General features: G+C 44.8%; 1 long non-coding RNA gene across 1 annotated transcript; it reads right to left on the bottom strand.

Annotated features, from left to right (window-relative positions):
* Positions 1 to 14,757: 14,757 nt before the first annotated feature.
* On the bottom strand, positions 14,758 to 22,664 carry LOC125934869 (uncharacterized). The gene is made up of 3 exons (XR_007461562.1): positions 22,233 to 22,664; positions 20,439 to 20,662; positions 14,758 to 19,801 (listed from the first exon to the last, which is right to left on the bottom strand). It is a non-coding gene; the product is annotated as an uncharacterized LOC125934869 (long non-coding RNA).
* Between the last annotated feature and the right edge of the window lie 795 nt (positions 22,665 to 23,459).

Raw genomic sequence — 23,459 nt, 5'->3', positions numbered from 1 at the left:
TTTTTTATTATTTTTGCTTCCCTTCCCTTATGTTCATCTGTTCTGTGTCTTAAAGTCCTCATATGAGTGAAGTCATATGATATTTGTCTTTCTCTGACTAATTTTGCTTAACATAATACCCTCTAGTTCCATCCACATAGTTGCAAATGGCAAGATTTCATTCTTTTTGATTGCCGAGTAATACTCCATTGTATATATACACCACATTTTCTTTATCCATTCATCCATTGATGGACATTTGGGCTCTTTCCATACTTTGGCTATTGTTGATAGTGCTGCTATAAACATGGGGGTGCAAGTGTCCCTTTGGAACAGCACACCTGTATCCCGTGGATAAATGCCTAGTAGTGCAGTTGTTGGGTCGTAGGGTAGTTCTATTTTAAATTTTTTGAGGAACCTCCATACTGTTTTCCAGAGTGGCTGCACCAGCTTGCATTGCCACCAACAATGCAAAAGAGATCCTCTTTCTTTGCATCCTGGCAAGTATCTGTTTTTGCCTGAGTTGTTAATGTTAGCCATTCTGACAGATGTGAGGTGGTATCTCATTGTAGTTTTGGTTTGTATTTCCCTGATGATGAGTGATGCTGAACATTTTTTCATGTGTCGGTTGGCCATCTGGATGTCTTCTTTGGAGAAGTGTCTATTCATGTCTTTTACCTACTTCTTCACTGGATTATTTGTTTTTTGGGTGTTGAGTTTGATAAGTTCTTTATAGATTTTGGATACCAACCCTTTATCTGATATGTCGTTTGCAAATATCTTCTCCCATTCTGTTGCTTGCCTTTTAGTTTTGCTGCTTGTTTCCATCGCTGTGCAGAAGGTTTTTATTTTGATGAGATCCCAGTAGTTCATTTTTGCTTTTGTTTCCCTTGCCTCCGGAGACGTGTTGAGTAAGAAGTTGCTGCAGCCAAGATCAAAGAGGTTTTTGCCTGCTTTCTCCTTGAGGGTTTTGATGGGTTCCTGTCTTACGTTTAGGTCTTTCATCCATTTTGAGTTTATTTTTGTATACGGTGTAAGAAAGTGGTCCAGGCTCATTCTTCTGCATGTTGCTGTCCAGTTTTCCCAGCACCACTTGCTGAAGAGACTGTCTTTTTTTTCCATTGGATATTTTTTCCTACTTTGTCAAAGATTAGTTGGCCATATGTTTGTGGGTCCATTTCTTTTGTATATGGCTTTTATGATCTCGAGGTATGATTCTACTATCCCTACTTTCTTGAGGGTTTTTATCAAGAAAAGATGCTGTATTTTGTCAAATGCTGTCTCAGCATCTACTGAGAGGATCATATGGTTCTTGCCCTTTCTTTTATTGATGTGATGAATCACGTTGATTGTTTTGCGGATATTGAACCAGCCCTGCGTCCCAGGTATAAGTCCCACTTGGTTATGGTGAATAATTTTTTTAATGTATTGTTGGATCCAGTTGGCTAATATCTTGTTGAGGATTTTTGCATCCATGTTCATCAGGGAAATTGGTCTATAGTTCTCCTTTTTAGTGGGGTCTTTGTCTGGTTTTGGAATCAAGGTAATGCTGGCTTCATAGAAAGAGTTTGGAAGTTTTCCTTCCATTTCTATTTTTTGGAACAGCTTCAAGAGAATAGGTGTTAACTCTTCCTTAAATGTTTGGTAGAATTCCCCTGGAAAGCCACCTGGCCCTGGACTCTTGTTTTTTGGGAGATTTTTGATTACTAATTCGATTTCTTTACTGATTATGGGTCTGTTCAAATTTTCTATTTCTTCCTGTTTTAGTTTTGGTAGTGTATATATTTCTAGGAATTTGTCCATTTCTTCCAGATTGCCCATTTTATTGGCATATAATTGCTCATAATATTCTCTTATTATTGTTTTTATTTCTTCTGTATTGGTTGTGATCTCTCCTCTTTCATTCTTGATTTTATTTATTTGGGTCCTTTCCTTTTTCTTTTTGATCAAACTGGCTAGTGGTTTATCAATTTGGTTAATTCTTTCAAAGAACCGGCTTCTGGTTTTATTGATCTGTTCTACTGGTTTCTTTTTTTTTTTTTTTTTTTCTTTTTTTTGGTTTCCATAGCATTAATTTCTCCTCTAGTCTTTATTATTTCCTGTCTTCTGCTGTTTTGGGGTTTTATTTGCTGTTCTCTTTCCAGCTCTTTAAGGTGTAAGGTCAGGTTGTGTATCTGAGATCTTTCTTCCTTCTTTAGGAAGGCCTGGATTGCTATATACTTTCCTCTTATGACTGCCTTTCCTGTGTTCCAGAGGTTTTGGGTTGTGGTGTTATCATTTTCATTGGCTTCCAAGAAATTTTTAATTTCCTCTTTAACTTCTTGGTTAGCCCATTCATTCTTTAGTAGGATTTTATTTAGTCTCCAAGTATTTGTTACCTTTCCAAATTTTTTCTTGTGGTTGATTTCGAGTTTCATAGCTCTGTGATCTGAAAATATGCACGGTATGATCTCGATCTTTTTGTACTCGTTGAGGGCTGTTTTGTGTCCTAGTGTGTGGTCTATTCTGGAGAACGTTCCATGTGCACTGGAGAAAAATGTATATTCCACTGCTTTAGGATAAAATGTTCTGAATATATGTGTTAAGTCCATCTGGTCCAGAGTGTCATTCAAAGCTATTATTGCCTTGTTGGTTTTTTGATTAGATGGTCTGTCCATTGCTGTGAGTGGGGTGTTGAAGTCTCCTATTATGGTTCTACTATTAATGAGTTTCTTTATGTTTGTGATTAATTGATTTATATATTTGGGTGCTTTCAACCTTTGGTGCGTAAATGTTTACAATTGTCATGTCTTCTTGGTGGATAGACCCCTTGATTATGATATAATGCCCTTCTGCATCTCTTGATACAGTCCTCATTTTAAAGTCTAGATTGTCTGATATAAGTATGGCTACTCTGGCTTTCTTTTGTTGACCACTGTAGGTGACTTCTAAAAGAAGTGAGCCAAGGGTACCACCAAGAATGACCTGTATTCCTAAAACTTGGCTAGGATGAATCATTAATTTTTTCCCATCTTGTTAAAGGAAAAAAAAACCCTCAATTTGTAGGAATCCTGTATTAGGAAAGTTCTGCAGTGCATGGCAACACCATCTTCTCTTAGGGGCATTATAATTTCTTCCTTTCCCCGGGGAGATCTGGCCCCTTAATTTTTGTATTACAACTGTCCGTACCTCAGTGCAGGGTTTGCTCTTATCTCTTGATAGCGCAGGGATCCTCTTGTTTTCCTCTTCCATCCCAGGAGACTGAATGCCCACTTTTGTCTTCTTATTTTCAAAGGTAGGGGCTAATCTTAGACTAGGCTTTCTTAAAATGAGGCTCAGGGAATCAAAAAAGGTCCAGTTATCACCCTGATGTGTCAAGCATTAGTATTCATTCAAAATGTAGTGTGTCTGTGAATGTTTCTCTGTGGAGAGGGTCAATAACTTTCAAAGATTACCTCAAAATGGTCCACAAGCTTAGACTCAGTAACTGAGTCTCTCTCTCTCTCCAAATAAGTAAATAAACTTTTTTAAAAAAGGGTGGAGGGGAGTGCCTGGGTGGCTCAATCGGTTAAGCGTCTGACTCTTCACTTTTGCTCAGGTCATGATCTTGGGTTGGTCCGGTCTGTGCAGATAGCTCAGAGCCTTCTTGGGATTCTCTCTCCCTCCTTCTCTCTCTGCCCCACCCCTGCTCGTGCTCTCCCTTTCTCTCTCAAAATAAGTAAATACACTAAAAAAAAAAAAAAAAAAAAAAGACTCAGTGAGGAATGTTCCTCTGAAAAGGTTGGTTTTGCTGGTTAAAAAACATTTTTTTTAACGTTTTATTTTATTATTTTAAGCGACAAAGAGGGACAGAATGCGAGCAGGGGAGGAGCAGAGAGAGAGGGAGACACAGAATCCAAAGCAGGCTCCAGACTCCCAGCTGTCAGCACAGAGGCCAGTGCGGGGATCGAACCCACAAACTGCGAGAGCATGACCTGAGCCAAAGTTGGACGCTCAACTGACTGAGCCACTCAGGCGCCAGTTTGGCTCGCTTTTAGGTCCCTACTGGAGTCAATATCAGTGCAGCCCTATTCGGTATCCCACACTTGGGAACACTCATTGTCTCCCTCCATGTCTGTCTCTTGCCCTTACCTCCAACATCCATGTTGATTTATTAATATTGTATTATTGTATTGTTAGGTGTAGTATTTATTAGCGTTGTATTTGTATTGATTTTTTTTTCAGGAGAAAAATTTGAAAATCATTCTTGGTAATCTGCCTAGAAGCGAGAAGACCAAGCAGCTACTTTATCATCTAAAGTTCAGTGCTGGAGGGCAGAAGCTCAGAAGTGACTTTTTCCGCACCTCAGGAGAAGCAGTTGGTATGGTAGATCCATGAGGACCCACGTGGATACTGGGAAAATCCTCAGAAATGGAGCAGGAGGCTTGGAACACCAACCACAATGGTAACGTGGAGATAATAGCAGTGGTGATGATAATTGCTGGCCTTTAGGTACCGTTGGCCACCTGCCAGGGGCCACTGAACCAGCAGTAGGGGGCGGGGCCACAATTGCCCTGGAGTTCTGTCTCATTCTGTATTACACACTCTTTCACTTAGGGTTTTGGCAGGTAGAAGGCTTCGATGGTAAAAATGAAATATCACGAGAAATCAAGCAATTTACATGGTAGGAGTTTTTTCTAGATTTCTTCCCTAGGACAGGCCTGAGCTACAATGAAAGACCATCCTCTCCCAAAGAGGCTATTTTTGAAGGATGTTGATCAGGTAGCTTTAGCACAGATCCTTAGACATAATTGCTATTCTTTTTTTATGTCTTCTAAATCATTGATTCCTATGTTTACATATTTCTACATTGTCCAATGCAAAGAGGGAGGGGGGAGAAAAGGAACTACAAAGCACGAGCTCCTGGCGAAGACTGAAAAGCTAGCCATCAAAGTATTCATGGACTGTGTCCCTTTGCTTTTTGCCTGTGATAGTGACATTTCTCTGGGAATTGCATAAACTGGGGCAAAATTCAAGGATAGCATTCCCTCTGAAAATATGTTTGTTGAAAAAAGACAATTATGTATAAATTCTAGACGTTGCCAATTTTCAAGTTATGTCTAAGGTAACCCTTCTTTCTACAGGTTCCAAGAAATACTATTCACCCATTTCTGCCACCTTTCTTTCTTTTTTTTTTTTTTAAGTTTTTAAATGTTTATTTTTGAGAGAGAGAGAGAGAGAGAGAGTGCAAACGGGGGAGGGGCAAAGAGAGAAGGAGCCAAGAATCTGAGGCAGGCTCCAGACTCTGAGCTGTCAGCATAGAGCTCAGGACTCAAACTCACAACCCCGGAGATCATGACCCCCGAGCTGAAGTCGGTCGCTTAATTAACTAAGCCACCCAAGCGTCCATGACACCCTTCTTTTCTTCTCTTCCAAGTGAGAGAAAATGGTGATCCTCCATATTTTTATGTCTTTACCTTATGTATTAACTGTATACAACTCTAATAATAACACTAATGGTGGCGGTAAGAGTAGTGCAAGATGAAGGGAATGATGTAAATTTGCCTCTATGCTGCCTAGTTAATTGTAGGTCACTCAGAAATATTTATTACATTATAATCTGTTGCAAATCGTTCAACAAATACTTACTGAGTACTAGTGAATACATGATGTTATGAGATACTGGGTAAAGCGATAAGCAGACAGTCCCTGCCCTTAGGTGGTTTTAGTTTTCTGTTTTGTTGTCATTGCTCTTCTTGTGCCATAAAGAGAGGCATTATGTTTCACAAGCAGGCTGGTATAGATGGTAATAGCACTCGATTCCAAATCGGAAGACCCAGATGCTAATTGTTGCTTTGCTAGGAACAAGATGTTCCCGTGATCTCAGAGAAGTCATTCAAATGTCTTAGTATCATCTGAACGAATATGATAGTCAAACTCGATTTTTATACTTTAAAGAGTTCTGCCAACCGTAGAGCCTTGTTTGGTGTTCAGAGGACAATTAGCTTGACTGGGTATGAAAGGGTAGCCTTCATGTTCTGCCTATAAGTCTACGTTCCAGGATCCGTCTACAAAGTCTTTTTCACCTTCTTTAGTAGTGGTCAGATCTTCAGAAACCTGGCTTTTGACACCTAAGCTCATCTGAAAATGTTTTGTGGTGGTGGTTGTTTGTTTTTAAAATATTTTCTTTTTTTTAAGAAATCTCTACACCCAGCATGGGGCTCGAACCTACAACCCTGAGATCAAGAGTTGCATGCTCTACCAGCTGAGCCAGCCAGGTGCTCCTGAAACTGTCAATTAAAAGAAACCCAGTTTAGTTATTTATCTTTTTCTCTAGAAGAGGAAACCATTAACAACAACCGTAAAAAATTCACATGGCCGGGGCAGGGGGCCGGGGGTGGGGAGAGGGGGGCAGGTGTGGTGCCTGGGTGTCTCAGTCGGTTAAGTGTCCAACTTCTGCTCCGGTTATGATCTCATGGTTCATGAGTTCGAGCCCTGCATTGGGCTCTCTGCTGTCTGAGCAGAGCCCACTTTGGATCCTCTGTCTCCCTCCTTCTCTCTCTCTCAAAAATAAATAAACATTAAAAAAATAATAAAAATGTTTTAAAAAAATTCACATGGCTTCTTGTGGAGGAAGGAATCAGAACGTCAAAAGTGGGCTGATTTCAGCCAGCAGCTCTCATCACATGAGAATCTCTTGTGAGCTGACTGGCCATGTAAGGAATGAATACTCATTTTCGTGGACCTGGAGAGTACGTTTGTGCTTACCCATCCTTATCCTCTATCTAGTTTCCCACGGCTTCATGTCATGTGTTAGCCAGACACATCAAGGCTTAAAGGTATTTTTTGCTGTGAAAGTTAAATTTCAATAGTTAATTGATTTTTCTAGGAATGAGCCTCTAAACATGGCCACAGCTCAGGGACACTGACCGACCCAGTGTCTCTTTGCCGAGGCGATGTAAACACGAAGCAGATAAAGCGAAGTGAGTATCATCAGAAGAATAAGGCCAATGCAAGATTTGTAAGCAGTACGCTTTTGTTGGTCAAAATAGCTTGGAAAATTATTGACAAATTTTTTTAGCCTCTTCAGATTTAGTTAAGATTTAATTTCTTGAAGAATTGTGGGAGAAAGGGTTTCGACACCCAGATCTGCGAGTAATCAGTGTTATTCAGAGGATCCATGAACTTTGAAGTTTGGTAATCCTGCAGCCAACAAGAGCAGTTCTCAAACTTTTATGTGAGTGTATTATCAGGGTAGCTTATTAAAACACATATTCTATTCTTTGGTTTGGGGAGAAAACAGATTCTGCATTTCTTTAAAAAAAATTTTTTTTTAATGTTTATTTTTGAGAGAGAGAGAGAGACAGAGTATATGAGCAGAGGAGGGGCAGTGAAAGGGAGACACAGAATCCGAAGCAGGCTCCAGGCTCTGAGCTATCAGCACAGAGCCCCACGCGGGCTTGAACTGGTGAACCGCGAGATCATGACCTGAGCCGAAGTCAGATGCTTAACCAACTGAGCCACCCAGGCGCCCCTGAGACTCTGCATTTCTGACAAGCTCTGAGGTGATGCCAGTATTGCTGGTCTTGGGACCATATTTTGAGCAGCATGGTCCTGATAGTTACCCCACCTGTGGAAAGCAGATGAGCACAATTCTTACCTGCGATCCTGACCAGGAATGCCTATTGCCAGGCATTGGATGGTATGAGGTTAATTGCTGCCCTTGGCCTCTACATTGACTAGAGATCATTTTGTAGTGCTACTTTGGCACTGTAATTGAAGTGGTGGGGTATATGCATATATTTTCTCTTTTTTGTTGTTTATTTTATTTTTTATTTTGAGAGAGAGAGAGAGCATGCGTGTGTGAGTCAGGGAGGAGCAGAGAGAGAAGGAGACAGAGAATCCGAAACAGGCTTCTGAGCTGTCAGCACAGAGCCCACTGCAGGGCTCGATCCCATGAACCGTGGGATCGTGACTTGAGCTGAAATCAAGAGTCTGACCCTTGACCGACTGAGCCACCCAAGTGCCTCTATTTTCTCTTAGAAACAAAGCTGAACAGCAAATGGGCACATGGGCAGCAAGAAGGATGTTAGACTCAAGTGTTTCTAGAAAAAGGTGGAGATCAACGGCATGCTGAGGCATGAATTTTGTTACTATATCTAATGTATGAATAATCTGTTATTAATTTAGCCTAATAAATCAATGATTTCTTTTTTTAAATTTTTTTAATGTTTATTTATTTTTGAGACAGAGAGAGACAGAGCATGAATGGGGGTGGGTCAGAGAGAGGGAGACACAGGATCTGAAACAGGCTCCAGGCTCTGAGCTGTCAGCACAGAGCCCGACGCGGGGCTCAAACTCACGGACCGCGAGATCACGACCTGAGCCGAAGTCGGGCGCTTAACCGACTGAACCACCCAGGTGCCCCAATGATTTCTTTTTAAAATAAGTAAAAAGTGGCTATGCTGACCACGTTGAAATGAATTCCCTTGACCTGAATTAATGAGAGGAAAATTGGGGATGACAATGAGAAAAGAGTGTTGGTTTTCAGGATGGGATTCATTCGTTCATTCAATAACGTACTGAGCTCCTTGTGATGGGCCAGGTGCTGTGCTGGGTTCTCAGTCCCTCTGTGAAAATTTCACTCTCATTGGGGACATACTGACCCCAAACAGCTCATCTTAAAATGAACTAAAATCATGATCCTTGAAGGACAAATAAAGCATGCTTTGAGAACACTGAAAACTGGGGCATTTGACTTGGGGGTGTGAAGGAAGTCTGCCCTAAGAAGATGAGGTTTGAGGTGAGAGCTGAAGCATGGATTGGAATGTACTAGGTGCAGGGGTTGGTGCTGGAAGGCACCAGAGGAGAGAAGGAGCTTGGCCCACATGTGAGGTCATCCACGTGTTGACGCGTAGCCTCCCACCCATCTGGGGCCTGCTGCTGATGAGAAGACCCCCAGGGCTTTCATATACATGCCCAGCCTAGTCTCATCCATAGCAACATACCCACCCCTGTGTGGTCCCGTGGGCTGCCACAAAATGGGGAGTTCTTCAGCCCACCCCTTTGCTTCCACTTCCCCTGAGCCTTATTAACCTATAGGCTTCAAGACTACCAGATTTTAAAACTTCTTGGTCTTGTAAATAAAATGTAGATTGCATTGTGATGATAAAGTAATACTTGCAAATGCTTTTATTTTATGGTAAAAAAAAAAAAAAAGAAAAAAGAAAAGAAAAGAAAAGAAAACTTGGGTGCCTGGGTGGCTCAGTCGGTTAAGGGTCAAACTCTTGGTTTCAGCTCAGGTCATGATCTCGTAGTTTGTGAGTTTGAACTCCACGTTGGGCTCTGTGCTGACAGCTTGGAGCCTGCTTGGGATTCTCTTTCTCTTCCTATCACCCTGCCCCTCCCTGGCTTATTTTCTCTCTCTCTCTCTCTCAAAATAGGTAGAAAGAAAGAAAGAACAAAAGAAAGAACACTTACCCAGTTTTTTCAGACTCACAAACCAGGTTTGGGAAGCCCTACCTCACATCAAATGGGCCTGGACTTTGGACAGTCTGGAGTCTATTAAAATTCCAGGGATCTTGACAGAATACTTTGTCCGTGAGCACGTTGGTGTTCAGAATAGTGCTGTGAGGTGGGTAGTCATCACCAAGGCTTGCCTGAAGTTACAGTTACCAGTAAATAACGATAGAGCTAACATCAAGCCTGCCTCCTACATATAATCTCTTATCATCTCAAGTCTCCTGCTTGGCATTGCTGTCTCAGGAACTCCTTGAACCTTTCTCCTTCTGAATCCCCTTACACCCAGCCCCTGGACCTAGAGGGACAGGTTTCACACTAATGCAGATATGACTGTCTCCAGGACTCAGTCTCTGGGGGCACTTTGTTGTAGGGAAAAGCGGGGAGGGAAATGCCTGTGAATCTGTGTACCTCTGGGTCATGGAGACCTCTAGGTCTTTTTCTCCTCTCCTCTTACTGTTCTCCTCCTGAGTCACATTTTTCCTGCCCCAGGTTCAAAAACTTAGATGCTGTGGAAATCTGTCTGTAGTGAGAAATCTGGACACCAGGGGGCAGCACGAGACCATAGCTTTGTCCGAGGATTAACCATGTCCTTCTAATCAGCTGGCTCCCCAGCCAAACTCAGGATCTCGGGTTCCCAATCATGTCTGCACATGAGAATCATCTGATGAACTTTTATAAAATCCTGGGGGCCTGGGCTCCATCTCAAGCCAGTTGCGTCTTATATCCCTGGGAGAGGGGCACAGGTGTTGATAGACTTTGAGTTTCTCCAGTGATTCTGATATGCAAAGAGAGTTGACACCCAGGAATGGAGAACACTGAATCCTGAAAACTGCAAAGGCTTTTAGGAATCACTTAGCCCAGCCCCACAGTTCCATTTCACAGCTGTAGAAACTGAAGCCCAAAGATAGAAACGATAGCCTTAAGGCTCATTGGAGGACAGAACCCAGTGTTCTGACATTCTGCCTGTTGTTTCCTCTGCAGCACATAGTCCTCCATGTTTTAGTGAGGCATGGGCATGGCAGGGGGGCGGGGGGCACCAAGGAACGCTCTTTCCCTCCTTTGTGATCTCAGGGCTGTGTGGTCCCTGGTTCAAGGAGCTCCTGTTGATGGAAGCATTCAGGACAGAGCTATAGAAATCAACTGGAGAGTAACCCCAACTCTGTGTGGGCTGAGGTTCAAAGCTTACGTGATCCCAGAAACCAGGGGATTGAGAGAGAGGGAGTGAGGGCAGCCACCGTCAAGGAGGACTTTCTGCACGTGAGGCACGAGTAGAGGACTGGCTGGATGTCAGTGACCCATGGATGGTAGGGGCCACACTTCAAACCAGAGGTCCAGGACAAATGATGGGCATTGCTGGGGCCAAATGAGCCCAGTATGAGTGAGGCAAAGGTGAGGCCTGCAGACCAGTGGGAGTTGACACTATAAAACAGGATGGAGGCACAGCTCACGGAGACAGCAACGTCCAGATAGAGGAACCAAGGAACCAAGGCTTTTCATGAAATGTTCTAGATTTCAATCTAGAAACATGGATGAAACTGTTTGAGCCCAAGAGGGTCACAGGTGAGCTGAGCCTCAGAAAGATGCCACTGGGGGCTGGATGGATAGAGGCTTTAAGATGGACGCAGGGGTTCCCTTAGTATCATCCTTTTCCAGGCCCTCAGAACTTAGACAAGATGGGACTTTTGGAAGATGTTCTGGCAGTATTTGCTGAATAGAATATAAATAGAAGAATGCCCTCAGCGATGGGTTGTGGCCGAGAACAGGGATGGCAGAGAAGATACAGAGTAAACAGAGAGTCATTTGGAGAGTAGCAGGGGTTCATGTCTAGGGGCTTTTCAGACAGTTATGGCAGTGTCAGAACTTCCATCACCCCAGGGGAGTAGGACAGTGGTGTTCAGGGTGAGGGGTGTCTCCCCTACTCTTTCTCTTCTAGTCAGGATATTCTTGGGGATCCCCAAAAACTCCACCTTGAGAAATCTGTAGAAGTCCAGCATTAACCTTCCACCCCATCCTCATACATCTTTAGAGCTTTATGATAGGAGGGCCCCTCTTTACCATGGTATTCCATGATGTATCCAGCCCAGTTCTGCCCAGCCTGGCCTACCTCTCTTGGGGATTCTGGGTTGTTCAGGAATCATGTACATTGCACTTCTCTGCTTGTCAGATTTCTCGCCAGTAAACCCTATTTTGTATTTATACCCTATGGCACTGGTGATATGCCCCCTTGTCCTTCTTCCATGACATCTGGTCACCACATAGGTACACACTCCATCTTTCCTGATGCTGGGTGTTTTGGGAAGAGACCTTGTTCAATTTGGCCTCCTTAGGGATAGGTGGGTACTATTTTGCTTCTCAGCCATCCATGTTTTTATATGGGGTTGGAGGTGGTGGGGAGGGGGAAGAAGAGGAATCAAATAATACTATCTTCTATTTGCAAAGCAATACAAACCTTTCAGGGCATCATCCCTTTCACTGTTCACTGGAGCCTTCCAAAGTAAAGCATTTCCTAAGGAAACTGCTACCCAGGATGACCCCATCTGCACTGTTCAGCCAATCCAGTGCAGGGTGTCCCTTTTTCTAAAGAAGTGCCCAGAGGGTAAGCTGTTTCCTCATGTTGTGACCTGGACAGCAGTATGAGACAGGAACACCAAAACTATTAAATATTAAATATTAATTTAATACTATTAAATAATATTAATAGTATTAAATATTAATAATATTAAATAATTAATATATAATATTATAATATAATATTAAATAATTAATTAAATATTAATTAATAATTTAAACTATTAAATATTCCTTATTCCAATAAGGGTTTTAATAATTATATAGGTTTAAGGCTTTACTGATGCCGACATCTTTGGAAACTCTGGAATGCTGTAAACAATCAGTTGTGCATTCATAGATTCCAGATTATTTCCCTTTGCTGTCTACTGTTCTATTAATTAGGGAGATTTGGCAGCTGTTGAAAAAATCACCTTCTCAAGATGGCATCATTGCTTACTCCTTCCTTAAGGAAGATTTGGTCCCCTGGTCTTCCAAATTACACGTGTCTTCCACTTGGCTTGGGGCCCATTGCTGCCATCTTCATAGAAACGGGTACGGGCATCTGCCTGCGCTAGCCGGCAGTCGAGGGGTTTGGCGAGAAGTCTCAGTGGTTGACCTTGCCAAAGAAGACATCCAGATGGCTAACAGACACATGAAAAAATGCTCAACATCACTCACCATCAGGAAAATGCAAATCAAAACCACAGTGAGATACCACCTCACACCTGTCAGAATGGATAAAATTAACAACTCAGGCAACAACAGATGTTGGCGAGGATGTGGAGAAAGAGGATCTCTTTTGCATTGTTGGTGGGAATGCAAGCTGGTGCAGCCACTCTGGTAAACAGTATGGAGGTTCCCCAAAGAATTAAAGATAGAACTACCCTACAACCCCCAAATTGCACTAATAGGTATTTATCCAAAGGATACAGGTATGCTGTTTCGAAGGGGCACATGCACCCCAATGTTTATAGTAACATTATCGACAATAGCCAAAGTTTGGAAAGAGCCCAAAGGTCTATTGACTGATGAATGGATAAAGAAGATGTGGTATAGGGGCGCCTGGGTGGCTCAGTCGGTTAAGCATCCAACTTCGGTTCAGGTCATGATCTCACCATCCGTGAGTTCGAACCCCGTGTCAGGCTCTGTGCCAACAGTTCAGAGCCTGGAGCCTCTTTCAGATTCTTTGTCTCCCTCTCTCTTTGCCCCTTCCCTGCTCGCACTGTCTCTCTCTCTCTCCCAAAAAAGAAAATAAAATAAAAACATTAAAAAAATGTTTAAAAGAGGTGATATATGTATGTATATATGTATGATATATATATGTATATACACACACACATATATATACACACACATATATATATACATACACACACACACACCCCATTATTTACATACAAGGGAACATTACTCAGTGATCAAAAAGAACGAAATCTTGCCATTTGCAATGATGTGGATGGAACTAGAGTGTATCATGCTAAATGAAATCAGTGAGAGAAAGACAAATATATGATTTCACTCATATGTGGAATGTAAGAAACAAAACAGATGAACAGATGATAAGGGAAGAAAAAATAATATAAAATCAGAGAGGGAGTTGGGGCACCTGGGTGGCTCAGTCGGTTAAGCGCCAGACTTCATGATCTCATGGTTTGTGGGCTTGAGCCCCTCATTGGGCTCTGTGCTGACAGCTCAGAGCCTGGACCCTACTTCAGTTTCTGTGTCTCCCTCCCCTGCTCATGCTCTCTCTCAAAAATAAATAAACATTAAAAAAGAAAAAAACAGAAAGGGAGACACACCATAAGAGACTCTTAAATACAGAGAACAAACGGAGAGTTGCTGGAGGGGTATTGGGGTGGGGGATGGGTTAAACAGGCGATGGCATTAAGAAGGGTACTTGTTGGGATGAGCACCGGGTGTTGTGATGAGTCACTAAATTCTATTCCTGAAATCATTACTACACCATATGTTAACGAACTTGGATTTAAATGAAATTAAAAAAAAAGAGTTTCAGCTGTTGAGGGATCTCCTTCCTTTTCCATTTCTCTTGCAAACAGCTAAAAATCTTTTATCTTCCTCTTAGTATAAGATTTATTAAATGGGTCTGTGGAATCAAATAAATACACATATGGCCTCCCAGGGTGGGGGGTCAACCCAATTAAACTTATACAAAATTTTATATGCATGTGCATGCCTCACTGAGGGGAAATGATTAAGAACTTATGGCTGAGACTTGGCAACCGTTGAATAATCCTCAGGAAAGGCTGGCTCTCCTCCATAGTAATGGAAACAAGGTGAAGACGTCTGGCGTCTCCAACTTTATCTAACATTGTGCTAGAGAGCTCAGCTAGTGCAAAGAGGCATACAGACTGGAGAGGAAGGACCAAAACTTTTTTTGCAGGTGATCATGTATATAGAGAATCCTAAGGAAACATAAAAAATCAGCTACATTATTAAGTGAATTTAGCTAAGTCAAAACATACAGGGTCAATATACAAAAATCAATTCAACTTCTATACACTAGCAATGAACATGTAAAAATACCATTTATAATAGCACCTACAATATGGTATATACTCAGGGAAATCTTTAATTGATTATATGGAAAACATGTACATGGAAAACTCTAAAAATGCGGAAAGAATATAAATGGAGATAAATACCAGGTTTATGGATGGGAGGCTCAATATTGTTAGATGGCATTTCTCCCCAAGTTGAGTCACACATTTGATACAATCCCTATCAAAATCCTAGCAGGCTTAGTTTTATTTTGTTTTGTTTTGTTTTTTAGAAGTTGACAAGCTGAAACTTACAAATTCAAAGGTCATAGAATAGCCAAAAAAATTGTGGAAAAGAACAAAGCTGAGGGACATAATCTGCCCAATTTTAGGACTTACTGTAAATACATAGTAGTCAAAGAGATTACTGTACATTTAAGTATAGAAAGAGAAATCAATAGAATCATCTAGAATTATATTGTATATATAATACATACATATCATACATGTAATACACACACAAAATTGATTTTCAGTTAAAATACCATTAAAATAAAATTAAAGTAATTTAATGGGGGAAATGGTGTTTTCAGCAGATACTGCTGGCAAAATGGTGTATCTTCTTGGAAAAGTAAGTGAATCTCAACTCTTAACTCACATCATACACAAAAGTTGACTCATGAGGAGTCACAGAACTAAATGTAAGGGTTAAAGCCATCAAGGTTCGAAAACATAGGAGAAAATACTGCAACTTTTGGGAAAGCAAAGATTCCTTGTGGAGGGATAAAAAGCATGAACTATAAAGGTTGACAGTTGGACTTCATCAAAATTAAAAATTCCTGTTCTACCAAAAACACTAAGAAAATGAGAAGGCAAACTTAGGGGCTAGGAGAAAATACTTACAATATACATATCTACATAAGAATCATACCCCAAATTTATAAAGTACTCACATAACTCCAAAAGGAGACAAACCAATTAAAAATGGGTGTGGTAAGGATTCTATGATGACCCCAATGACTGACCCATGCCTTTGTATAATTATCTCTCCTTGAGTATGAGTGGGATCTGTGAATATTATGGATGTCACTCCCATGATTAAGTTATATTATATGAAGGCATTTTGACAGATGTAATTAAAGCTAATCAAAGGAGAGATTCTCTCTGCCCCTCCCCCATTCATTCCTCTCTCTCTTCTCTGTCTTTCAAAAATCAAAATTTAAAATTTAAAAAGGGAGATAGATTATCCTGGGTGGGTCTGAGCTAATCAGGTGAATCTTTAAGTGAGTTTCGAGAGGCAGCAGCAAATTTTTCCTGCTGGCCTTGAAGCAAAGCACCATGAGTTCTATAGCTGCAGGGAAATGAATTCTGCCAACAAACACGTGTGCTTGGAAGGAGACCTGGGCCCCAGGTGGGACCCCAGCACTGCCCAACACCTTCCCTGCAGCCCGTAGGACCGGAACAGAAGACTCAGCTCAGCTGTACCTGACCCACGGAAACTGTGAGACAATAAATGTGCTTTATTTTTCTAGTCTTATCTGACATATTTGTGGTGATATGTAGAAGGCTAATACAGTAGGCAAGTGAGCATACCCTTCACAAAAGATGTGTGAATAGCCAGCAGTTACATGAAAAGGTGGTCCACATCAGTAATTGTCAGAGAAAAAGCACATTGCAAACAAAATGGACATACCTCTACACACACACACACACACACACACACACACACACACACACACAAACACACGAGTGGCTAAATTTTGGGGAACCCCGCCCTCCTCCCCGGCAGTACTAAGTGTAGCATCTGGAACTTTCATGGACTGCTTTGGGAATGTCAAATGGTACAACCATTGCAGAAAACAGTTTGGAAGTTTCTAATGAAACTAAATATACATTATCATATGGCCAGGCTATTTCACTTGATATTTACTCAAGAGAAGTGACAACACGTTTCCATGCAAAGACTTACACGTGAATGTTCACTGCACTTTTTATTCATAATAGCCAAAAAGTGGAAACAGCCCAATTGCACATCAACAGGCGAACACGTGAACAAATTGTACTGTGTCCATACAAGGGAATAGTGCTCAGCAAGGGGATACTTTTTGGGGCGTGCTGATAGCAATCTTCTAGAACTTGACGGTGGTGGCAGTGGTTACGCGGGTATATATATTTGTCAAAATTCACCTAACTTCACACTTAACAGTGGGTGAATTTTATCTCCAAATTATAATACCTCAATAGAGTAGATTTTTAAATGTCGACTCTCCCAGCATGATTTTATGTGCTTGAAAATGATCCCCCACAGAGGTGTAGGTGGATGGAGGTCAATTGCAGGAGGGATGTCCTTGACTAGGAAGTAGGGTAGGGTCCAGTGTTTAAGTGGAATTGCTGGCTACTGATAAAATCGGGGTAGTTCTCGGTTTTCTGGCTTAAATGGGAAGCAGTGTAGCAGCTGAGAGGGAGGGAAGGTGGGGCATTGGAGGTATGGGGAGCAACGAGAGGGTATAGAAGAAATTTCAGAGAGAAAATGGACCTCAGGCCTGCCTGCCACCCCCACGCCCACCCCATTCACCTTGAGACTCCGTTCCCACATTCCTCTTCCCCATCATTGGCGTATTTGAACCACTTGAAAGAGTGGAATTTCTGCTTGGAATCTTAAATTCGTTACCATCATTATGGAAACTCCAGGCCAGGCGGCCAGAGTGACGCATTGTGGGAGGGGGCCGGGAGTCTGCAGAGGGTGCTCCCCACACCCCCTGCTCCTGCACAGTGCTCACAGCATCCAGAGAGCTCTGGGGCTCTGGGAAAGCAGCCTAGGGGTGGTGCTGGGGAAGCCCAAGAGAGAGGCTTCCGGGAACAGAGTGATGAGGAGTGGCCACGGGCAAGTGCAAGGATCCCCCCAAGACTAGAACTAAGAGACCGAAACTAAGAGGCAGGAAATCAGGCTCACAGGAACAGGACAGGAGGTCAAGCTGCCAGGGCCTGGGACCTAACAGGGAAGTCTTGGTGCCGAGGCGTGGCTCTCCCCCTGCTCCTTCTAGGCCTTTCTTCCTGGCACCTTCAACAATGACTCTGCAGAGGGGGCCCACTCTAACCTGGGTACTATTTCCTAGCTCTCAGAAACACAATTCAGGGCATAGTCCTTCTGCACATCTCTGCTTCTCTACCCACACCCACCCAGGCCTACCAGCTCCTGCACCAGAACCTTCCTGCCCACCCACCTGTGTGGCCTAGGGCCACCGAGCCTATGGGGAGCCAGGAAATCTGACAGGTCCACTTCCAGCAAAACCCCCAGCCTAGTCTCCCTGTTAGAAGAATGCCAACTCCAGCCATTTGAACTGACTCCTCCACTGAGGGGACTTTATGGACTTCTGCCACTTCTTCAGTTGTGATTGCTGTTGTGTCTTACCCATAAGGGACTCCTCTTTGGGAGCCATATCATCTGCATGGCCAGGTGTCTGTAGACACGCAACCTGCCAGAGTCAACTCTGAGATTTGTGGTTTTAAAAGACAGTATTGGCCACTAAAGAAGGTCACCTCAACTTCCAGCCCAAGAAGGAAATGCCTGTTTCCAGCAGCCATTTAGACAGTTACAAAGCTAGAATTAGGATTAGAAACGGAATGCTTTTAAATAATTTTTTTGCAATATGTTTCTTAAAGCTCCCTAAGTAATTACTGGCTCAAAGAGGCTTGTGAACCAAAGACACTGTGGCCCTGGGGCAGGGGCAGACTAGAGCCTAGTCAGACTCTTTCTGCTCTGTGACACGTGACAGAGTTGGGCCACAGCCCTGAGGCTCTGAGAGGTTATCTTGCCCCAAAGACACATTTCTCCTTGGTTCCTGGTGCTCTTCAGGCAGAGGTGGTACGTGAGGCCCAGTGTGTTCTGGGAGATGCTGGAGTTTCAGTGAATCTCCCCACGTGTCAGCTCAGCCCTCCCAGGTGAGACGCAGCCAGGCGAGAGCCTGCCTATACAGTTCCAGATTTTCTCCCCTGTGAGGACACAGACAGACTGGTTCCGTCATGGTTCCCCCATCCCTGAACATTCGGAGAAAAATGCAGTATTAACGGAACCTCTATTCAAAAACACCTTCTCTCCCGAGAGCATATTAAATATGTTAATTGGGGTCAATAGTAGCTATTGTCAAACCGTGGGGAATCTGCTTGTTTTGTGGATCTCTGGACAGGGCAGAGGAGGGGGCAATGCAGGTAAAGGCCCAGCCCTTCGCTTACTCAGGGTGGGAGGGAGCCACAGTTCTGGAGCACAGCCCCTGCCTCCGTCTCCCACTGTCAACCAGGGAGCATGCCAAGGCCTTGGCTGCTCCCAGAAGGTGTGAGGTCAGAGAAGAAGGTATGAAATAGTCATTCAGAAGAGTGGGCTAGACAGCACCCCCAGCCATGCCTACTTGAGGTTAAAGATCATAAGCTCCATCATCAGGGTGGGGAGGCTTTCCTCAGCTGCCCCCAGCTATGTTCCAGTAGGCAGGAGTCAGCTAGGAGGTGACCTTGACCAGGGGGCGGGTTGCCACTTGCCAGATAGGCCCAGGGAAGGGAACAACCATGGAACATCAGCTGGATGTCAAAAGACAAAAGGATGTGTTGTGATCGGATTCCATCACACACAAGCTGGGCGATCTTAGGGGAAAAAAAAATCACTCAACTTCTCCGATCTGCTCTTTTCTCGTTCACAAAACCGGTATCAAAGCACCCCTTCCACGAGGTTGTGTGCATGAAGTGATGTGCTCTGTGGGCAAGTGTTCCCCATCTGGAAGGAGCCCTGGATGGGGTGGGTATTGCTCAGGGGTATGACTGGTGTGTGAAGGGCGGTTTGTGGTCACAGGTATTGACTGAGCAGCCCCCAGGCAGCACTGGCTGGGGTGCGAAAGCTGAGCCAAGCACCTGGACATGAGCATCTCCTCCTCCTGGACATGAGCATCTCAGATGTCCTCACAAACAACCCCTCTCTTGCTGAGCTTGGCTGCTGTCCTGTGGGGATCCTCTAGGTAGCTTCCCGCTCTTCTAGTTGAAGGACCAGTGGTCAGAACCTGGCTTTGTTGTCCCTCAGGGGGAAAGAAGTCTCTCCCAGGAGACTCCTTACACCCCCACGCAAGGGCTGCCCAAACCTCTCAGCCCCAGGTGCAGACGTCTGCTGGCTGCACTATCATTTCTGCAGCATATACCTCTCGTCCATGCCTTTGGAATTCGGGGTGGAGGCTGTGGCCTGTCCTTTGTGTGGGGCCAGCCAAACCTCAGTTTCCTGTCCATTTCCTCCTCTGCGCCTAAGCCGCAGGGTCCTGTGGACAAAATCGGTCAAAGATCATCCTCTCCTGCCCAGGTGGAGTGTTGGTCTCCAACCCCAGCGCAGCCCTCGGTGCCGACTGGGGCTTCCTCCCAAGTGTCTCTGCTCAATTCTCGCTCCTGGCCTTTAGAACAGCGGTATCAACCTGTCTCCCTTTCCCTCAGACCTTTGGCCCCTGCCCCTTGCCCTCTCCTGCTCAGGGTGGATCCTGGCACTCGACACTCTACTCTGAACTTCTCAGCAACACCTGTCCATTCCTGTTCCCTCCCTTCTTTGGGGATCCACCACCCCTGCTCAACTGGCTCCTTCCCACCCGGGTCTAAATTAGTTCACATCTCGTCCATCTTCAAAAACAAAGCCAAACCTTGACCTCATTTCTCCCAGGCTGAGCCATCTTCCTATTCCCACACACTGTACCCAGACTTGGGGTTTCATTTTAGTGCTGACAGCTCCCCAGCCATCACCTCCTTTCCAGAGCCCTTGTAAAGCACCGCTCCCCAACTGTGGCTCCTGCTGGACATGACCACACAGATGTCCCACATGTGCATTAAAACCCAGCTTCAAAACTGAACTCTCCCCCCTACCCCTGCCCCTCGCACAAACCCCATCCCTCCCCGCAACACGACCCTCACACTGAGGTGTAAGACATGGTCCTCACAATTGCCGAGACTCCTGGGTCCTTCCCTGGATGACTGCTTCAGCGTGCCGCTCTGCTTCCTGACACGGCCGGGTCATCTGTCCCCTGCAAGACCACCACAGTCTCCTGGTTTCCTGCCTTCAGTCATGCGTGCGCTCAATTCACATCCCACAGAGGAAGTAGAGGCAGCTTTCAAGATAAATTCCATCATGGCTGTCCCTGCTCAAGACATTAACGGCCCCATTAACCTCATTAAAAGAAAGTGCAAGGCGCTGCCGGGCCCTTAAGCTTCTCCCCACACCCACATACTCCAGCAGCTGTGAACTTCGGTTTCTGCGATGTGTTGTCTTCTCCTCCAACATTTGCTGAAGCTGATGCCCCAGTCTACAGCCTCTCACCTACGTCACCCCTCCCCACGCCTTTCCTTAGGCTCTTAACTGAGAACTCATGTCAGCACTGCCGCCTCTGCCGAGGTGCCCACAGTACCCTGCACTTCACCAATTACAGCATCATCCCCCCGTCGGCCCCCCTGACAGATGAGCTGCCTGGGTGAAGACAGAATGTGTTGTTTTGTTAAATCTTGACCTTCCAGTAAATTCTAACAATCTGTAAAAAGCCTATGCAGATGGGGATGTAGATGGACAGACTGCAGGCTGGTCTGACACCCAGCTGGCTTTCTCTCCCCACAGGCCTCCCCGCTCCCCGCCCTGCTGAGCCCTTGCCTAAACGCTGAGGGTTCCAGTTGGGTGTGTCCTACCAGCTCACCAATGTCTCAGGGCTGATCTGCCTGTCCCCCCCACAGAGCAAGCACAGCACCACCTTTGACTCTTCTGGTCAATCAACTCCCTCTCTTCCTTTTTCCAAAACTAAGCTCCGTCAGCTGTGACCCTGATTTCAGCCCTTCCCACACCCTGAGGGGCCTTTCTCCATCAGTGACACCCCATAGCCTCTTCTGTACCTCCTAACCTGAAGACAAGTCCTATGTCCCTGCTCAGTGCTACATGACCCTCTCATGCCACCAGGCTGCAGCCCCACACACCTTGCTCCCTCCCCTCATGCTCAGCAGCTCCTCCAACATCTTCAATCTCCTTGCTCTCCTGGGGGCTCCTGAAGGGCAATGTGGGCACGTGGACTGTAGGGCTGCATAGACATGCTTTCACATCTCATCGCCACATCTGTCTTGCTCTGTGACCCTGTGCCACTCACTTCCTATCTATGAGCCTACTTCCTCATCTGTAAACTTGATTAACGGTTCCTCATAGGTTGCTGCATGAAAATTAATGCAATAACACACGCAGGTGCTCATAGATGTTCCTTGTTGGGGTCCTGACCCAATTCTCCTTAAAGCTTTCTACCCCCAGAACTTCAGTGATTTTGCACCACCTTAGGGCTGCCTACCATCGACTGAACCCTTACTATGTAACTTCACCAGTACACGTAGCTTTCACCGTAGGTACCCATTTAACAGATGGAGGTGTTAAAGCAAAGAGAAGACAACAGAGACCCAAGAAGACACAACCAACCAGGGGCAGAATCAGTATTCAAATCCAAGCTGTCTGGCTCCAGACCCCTTGCTTAAACCCCTCTGCCGTTCTGTGTCCAGTTCTCCGGGTGGTCTCGGCTGGGTCCTGGATGTCTCATTCCTCCTTGATCAATGCCCCCTTTCCCTGATTCATTTACTCACAAAGCTTTGCATCTCAGTCCCATCCTACCCCCCACCTCTGAGCTTGCGGGACACCTCCTCTGGATGGCCCGCCTTCATCTCAGGATCAGAGAGTCCCAGACTTACTTTCAACCCCCTCCTCTGGCATCCAGTGACCTGATTTTGCAGCTTTATTGGCAAATTCCTTTCACTCAGCCTTGCAGCCTAGTTTCTTGTGAGTGTGCCTGCCTCCTTCATGGGGCCATGAGCTCCCAGAAGGCAGAACCCTGTCCTCATGGTGCCTCTCTCTGCCTCAAGTACAGTGAAGGCAGATGAAACTCTCTCTCAGATCATATCCTACCCTGATTTCCCTCTCTCTCTGCAGGGAACTATTCTTTATTCTTCCCACCTCTGAAATTTTTCCCTTGCCTCTGTCTCCCACATCCCTCTGCCCTGGTCAGGACTGCCTTCCAACTGTCTCAGATTCTCCATGGCCTTCTCATTCCAACCGCCCAACTGTCATCCAGCAACAGGCCTTCACCCCCCTGCCTTTACCATGGTGCCCCTGCCCTTCCCCTTTTTTTTTTTTAATTTTTTTTTTCAACGTTTTTTATTTATTTTTGGGACAGAGAGAGACAGAGCATGAACGGGGGAGGGGCAGAGAGAGAGGGAGACACAGAATCGGAAACAGGCTCCAGGCTCCGAGCCATCAGCCCAGAGCCTGACGCGGGGCTCGAACTCACGGACCGCGAGATCGTGACCTGGCTGAAGTCGGACGCTTAACCGACTGCGTCACCCAGGCGCCCCCCTTCCCTTTTTTTTAATGTTGCCTCTAATAACCTAAAACATGGTAATGGTTTTAAAAACAAACAAACAAAAAAACACACGTGCCCTGGATATAGCTGTGGGTCACCAGTTTACTACCAGCGGGCTACAGTTGATTGGCTGGAGGTGGGAGGAGAAAGGTCTTGATAAAAAGGAGTGTTAGGTTAGCCTCCAAGATGGCCCCCACAATCACCGCCTTCTGGTATCTATGCCTCTGTGTAGTTTCCTTCCACACTGTCTCAATGTTGGTCTGTGTGACTGGAGAATATGGCAGAAGTGATGGTATGTCACTTTCGAAGTTGGGTTACAAAAGCCGTTGGGGCTCCCTTCTCTCTCTTCTTGCTCGCTCCCTCATCTCATCTCATAACTTGCTCTGGACGAAGTAAGGACACTCAGACAACCCATGAGGCTAGGAAATGAGGCCTTCTGCCAAAAGCCACATTCTGTGAGTGATCCATTCTGTGAGCGACCCATCTTGGAAGCAAATCCTCCAGCCCCAGTCAAGCCTCCAGATGACTGCAGCACTGCTTGACTGCAGCCTCATGAGGC

Source organism: Panthera uncia, chromosome D1 (assembly GCF_023721935.1).
Source record: "Panthera uncia isolate 11264 chromosome D1, Puncia_PCG_1.0, whole genome shotgun sequence".
NCBI classification, from domain to species: Eukaryota; Metazoa; Chordata; class Mammalia; order Carnivora; family Felidae; genus Panthera; species Panthera uncia.
This window is presented reverse-complemented; position numbering and strand designations above follow the sequence as displayed.